This window comes from Rhopalosiphum padi, chromosome 1, assembly GCF_020882245.1.
Source record: "Rhopalosiphum padi isolate XX-2018 chromosome 1, ASM2088224v1, whole genome shotgun sequence".
Lineage (NCBI taxonomy): Eukaryota > Metazoa > Arthropoda > Insecta > Hemiptera > Aphididae > Rhopalosiphum > Rhopalosiphum padi.
Genome location: NC_083597.1, coordinates 69,967,643 through 69,973,669, shown reverse-complemented (window position 1 = coordinate 69,973,669; position 6,027 = coordinate 69,967,643). Strand labels below are relative to the sequence as shown.

The 6,027-nt window shown below is 32.4% G+C and overlaps 1 long non-coding RNA gene across 1 annotated transcript; it reads left to right on the top strand.

The window, feature by feature from the left end:
- The first annotated feature begins 1,893 nt into the window (after positions 1 to 1,893).
- On the top strand, positions 1,894 to 5,636 carry LOC132917048 (uncharacterized). The gene is made up of 3 exons (XR_009660238.1): positions 1,894 to 2,044; positions 2,118 to 2,390; positions 4,373 to 5,636. It is a non-coding gene; the product is annotated as an uncharacterized LOC132917048 (long non-coding RNA).
- The last annotated feature ends 391 nt before the right edge of the window (positions 5,637 to 6,027 follow it).

Sequence of the window (6,027 nt, the reverse complement as noted above, 5' to 3'; positions counted from 1 at the left end):
ATTCAATAGAAAAAAAAACAAAGTTTAATATTGTTTAACACTGTCATACTTAATAAGACTAAATTTCTTATTATCTATTATCGGATAAATTTAAAATAACCTACTCCCCTTTGAATAATTTTTGAATCCGCCACTGACATGGCCATATATATATATATATACATAGCGTATTTGAGAGTGTTGCTATAGCTATGCAGATCATCGCGGGATCGAAAAGCCACGTACACACAACTATACTATACATAATATTGTATGGCATAATAAATGTGTGTGTGTGTGTGCGCGTAGTCGGGTCATTTACCGCGGTAACATCGCTTTCCTCGTCGTAGTCGTCGAGAACAGATGTAACTGTCGACGAAACTTTAAGTGCCCGTTGTACTCGCGGCAGTCAGCAGCATATATAAATATAGTGTATATGCGTATTATACATTTATATACGTGTAATATAGGTATAGTGTACGCGGTGACTGCCAAACAGAAAAAAAAGCGACGTCATGTCGGTCGCGACAACGGTCATGGTGGGAGTGACGTCTGCCGCGGCGCGTACTTAATGGCCGTTTACAGCCGCGGCAAAACGATATATATTCTCACGAGCTTTGTGCCCAAGCGCGCGTGCACGCATATTATATGCGTATAATACACGGTAGGTAGAGATACTCTCGTACGCTTAAAATATACGAAAGGCTGCTGTACTATCCGCACGAGTTATATATGTATGTGTGTGTATATATATAAACAGTTGATGTATAATATATATAATGCAGGCTGGTACTGAAGGCAAATGATACTGAAGTATAGTGTGTACATATAGCCATATAACTATAATATTATAATACCTCTACATATTGTGTTCGTTTAAGAAAAAAAATATTTTAATTTTTATTTTGTACCGTTACCGCCGCCGCGAGCTTGTCAACGCAGCGGAGTGCCCGCTGCAAGTCCCGGGTAAACGCGATTTGAGCTTCGATTTGACATGCGCATACGTATGTGTGTATATATCTATACCTACGCGTGTTCGAGAACGGTTCCCAGGCAGTGTCCAGATCGGCGTATATATATATAGATAGATAGGTAGGTAGGTACATATTACTACGACGGTACCTATACGCCGTATACTAATATATACTACACGTATGTAAGAAAAAAATATCTCTGAGGGGGCAACCGCTACCCTCGCGCCGCCGTCGACCGTGAAATAATGAATCCTTATTGTATTTAAATATCGTACACCGCGCGCTAGCCTGACTGATGTGAAATCGTTTAACAATAGCCGAGCGCATACGATTGTTCTCCGGGTCCGGGGCACAATAATGATAATTAAAAAATGAAAAGAAGAAAATTAAATCCCGTAAAATCGTGGAGAAAAATCGTTTGTGATAATATTATTATTAAAATCATATTTTATTATAACGTCGCGTGGCGGGAACGTACTATCTATGTATTATTATGCGACAGTAACGTAGAGGTATAATGCCTACATCATATACGCATAGCAGACGGCCAAGATGTTTTTTGTTTTTACGGTCGATCGTAAGTACGCGCAATACCCATAATACCTCAACCGGCTCTCTTTACATCGTCGTCTTTACGCCGCAAAACTATGTGTATATACAGCGCGCATTATCGATCACTCTAATCCATTTATACACACACACACACACACACACACACACACACAGATACGTATATAAACGCGCGCTATTATTATAATGCTCACTTACGTCGAGCCGCGACGGATTTTTAATTAAAAAAACGACACACTGCTACTGCCGCTGTCGGTGTATACTGTATATATATATATATATATATATAGGTACATCGCGCGCACACAGGTAGTATATAAGTACCTGGCTACCTAGCTGTATTGCGCTACCGCTGCTGCTGCCGTTGCGGCGTTCGTCTGCGGACCACCGCCGACGGCGGCGGCGGCGACCGGACGACCGTGCCGTTAATGAAACCTAATTATCGGACATTAATTATTATACGTGCCTCCTCCTTGCACACCGCTTACCGCCACCCCGTTTGTAGCGACCGGTGATTTATTGTGAGATTCGCAGAAAAAAAATAACCGAAGATGCGATTTTTCTTCTCGTATAATATAGGTAATATTATTGTAGGTACACGTCGACCGCTGCAAGACCGGCCGGATACACGTGAAAGCTCATCAACGTCTCCCGCGCCGCGCCTACATGGTGGACGAGTCTAACTTTCGAGAAAAAAATCAATGATTTACGCACCGTGCGTGCAACGGCCGTATCGATTTGATAATAATAAATCGGAGGAACAAATCGCTGTTCCATTATTTTTAAAAGATTCTTTTCAAAATATATACTACAATATCATTGTGCTATTGTATCGTCGTTTTCACATAGAAATGTATATGTCCAAAAGTGAGTAAACTCATAATATTATATTCTATAATAATATATAGTTTAAGTACGCAATTATTATTGAAACAAAAAATTATTATCCGATCTGTAATTTTGTTTTAGTCTTGTGACGATATGCGTAATGAGAAGTTTCAACGAACGCAAATAATTATTCAAGAACTAACGACATTCGACATGTTTTTTAACTAAAGGATTATAGATTTTTTTGAAAATTTTTTGATTTGCAAATAGAAGCCTAAACAGTAAACACGCCCACTTAAATATATAAGTATGCAGACGCGTCACGTTCGAAAATCACGAGTTACGTAAATTAAAAAGAATAATGTTCTCAAGACATATTTTAACCTCAAGTTCACCACATTCATTAGTCTGAAAACCTACAAACTTATGTCACTCGATTTTTCTTATCCAATTACATTAGATCGCGTCCCACGTTTGTGTTTTTAAGATGTCCCTTACTGTATTCTCGGACTATATATATATATATATATATATATATATTTAAATATATGTATTTTTAAAATAAGCTAATACTAGTATTAACATTATACTATACTATAACTTCGTATCAATTTTAATGTTCCCACGTACGTTTATCGAAGTAATACATATTATTATACACACTCATTATAACACCAAAACGATTGTCAATTTATAGAAAATGGTATATTTCACATATTCGTTTAAAACACGTAAATCAATTTTGTTCTATGGTGGTCCATTACGTTTACTTTGCATAATAATATTTTATACCGTTCTCTTATCATTACCATTGGTATTATATGTTTTGTAAATATAATTGAGTATACCTATTCAATATTTATGAGTTTATGTCTTACAGCTATAATATAATAATGTGTGGCCGATCTTCTGATAATTAACTGACAATAATGACTTCAAAATGGTGTCATCCGTATCGTGGGATAATCGAATAACAATAGAGATCCTAGAGTTATTTAATTAAAATCTTCGAGGGAATTAAATTAGAATTGTGAATTCATTTAACATAATTAGTCGACCGCAAATGATGACTAGTAATACTTTTTCAATTCGTATCAAATAAAAATAGAAATTAATTTAATAATATTTCTTTTACTTCAATATATGAGTATTTCATTATTTACGAAACAAATAAAAGTTTTTGTGATTGTCATATTTTTTGAGATAAAAATATAAATTAAGAATACTTAAAAACACAATATTTTAACTAATTATATACATATAAATTATATTGTTGTTTAATTAAAGATTTTGTTGGAAAAAACGTACAATATATTAACTTGATAATAAAACAATAATAACACGCAATTACGCATACATTTTACTATTTTAGACAACTTAACGAATGAATTTAATCTTTGTTAGGTTATTTAATTAAACAATTATTTAAATATCTATAATTATCAACAGTATATATATTAAAAATAAATAAATAAGGTGTTCATTATTCTTTACTGTAAAAGCTTTCACAACAGGCATATAAATTACATTTAATGATCCACATTATTAAAATTAAAAAATGTTAGATACTAGTTTTTATTTATACTTATTATTACAAAAACTAGAATGAATTAATATAAAAATAAAAATATACTTAATAAGAAAATACAATATCTAAGTACATATTATATAATTATACAGATGAAAGATGAAATTAACTTGGTGTATTTAAAAATTTAAAATTTATATATGAAAAAAAGATGAAAAATATGTTCATATACGTACTATTATATAACTATTGGGATTTTAACGAACGTATACAGAACGAAAGTCAGGTCCGTAGGGTAAGAATTGAAAAAAATGCAACATACTTAATAATATATTGATAAAAAATAAAGAACCCACTGATAATTTAAAAATTATAATGGTAACTGCTTTGTTGTGTAGGTATAAAATAAAGGTAAATTATATTAAAATATAGAAGTTATAAATATTTTAGGACAATTTTATTAATTATCGTTTATTTCTTATTTTTTATGTAGATATATAGCTCTGTTATATAATCTTATGAAGAAAATGGTTTGAAATAAAAACACTCAAAAGTTACAAAATGACGTCAATATTTAATGCAGGGCTTAAGCATTCAAATGTGCATTTCCGGTGGCCGAGCTTTAGTGACCGAGAGGAGAGGCCAAAATTGGTGGCGCCTGCTCGTAATGGATACCCGACGACGGCGAGCGGCTGTAATTACTATGTACGTGCAAGCTATGAAAAAGGTCACAGACAGGAAACGCATATGTATACAATAATACTTATGTAAATAAAAAATGAATTATTCCTAATTCGAGAATAGCATATTACTGCTGTTCGCTTCGACAAAACGCCCCTGCAGAGACAATGGACGGCATAATAATAATATACACGTATCAGAACGTCTATGCGTAATAATAAGAAAAAACGGCACTCTCGTTAAGACGAAGTATATTATATGTAGTTACACGCATGCTGTGTACACAGCAGTATTGTCAATACTTATTATATTGCATACGTGGCCGGAATAATGGACCAGTGATGGTGATAATAGTAAACAGCGTACTATCATAAAAGTATAGTGTCTTTCATATTTACAACATTATCTTGATTAGTCTGATTACGAAACGACTTTTGAAACTATAATAACATTATATTAACGTATACATGAAATTGTAACAAGACGCTTCGTATCTACATTACCACTCGACACTCGTCACTCTGCATGGTAACAGATTACACTGATCATCTCTCCCCGACTAACCAATATCGATTCGTAGTCAAAGTGCAATCAGTCCTCTAGTCCTCATAATATATTTTTATGTGTCTACCTATTATTTTATAATATTCGTACCTATCGTCGAAACAGTTCCACAATATTGTATATGTGTTACCACGATGAAAATATAAGCGAAACACAGTATTTTTTCTAAAACGTACATAAATTAATGGTTTTTGAAAAATTATATTTCTACAATTATTTTTTTCTATACATCATATAATATGGAATAGAGACGTAGACACAAACAATTTCCGTCATCATTATAGTATGGTTCCTAACGAATATGCATATAATTTACTGTCAGGAGGCATATTACATTTTAACCAATACGTTTTTTTTCTTAATGTTATTTAATGTTTATAAATTATGGCGATGTATATAATCAGATCACTTCAGCAAGATACTCATAAACATTAACATGCAGTGTATAAATATTCTGGTTTTAATGTGTTGTAATTTTTCATTTATTATAATATTATGTATGCTATCAACAACCCATCGCATAAGGTTATCATTATTATTATTATGTCCATCGACTTTTATTACTATTGTATGTCATATTTCAACATCTTTACGTGTTAAAAATGTGTATTTATTTTAAATATATAATATCATTGACGTTATAAGGATATACTAAGCTTCTTCTAACCAAGTTTTGTGCCTTCTACATTCTAAAAATTTAGGTTATAATATTTAAAATAAAACCAGTATATTAACTATTTAGTATACAAATAATATCTCATTTTTATTTTTATCCATCCACCATCGCTACTCATTTTTTCCACTTTTTATTAATATTAATACAAAATTCATGTTGTTCTTTTCAGTTCTTGGACACAGTACGTGGTTGCTTCTTGTCGTTTTGGTGCATAATTCGATTTCAAT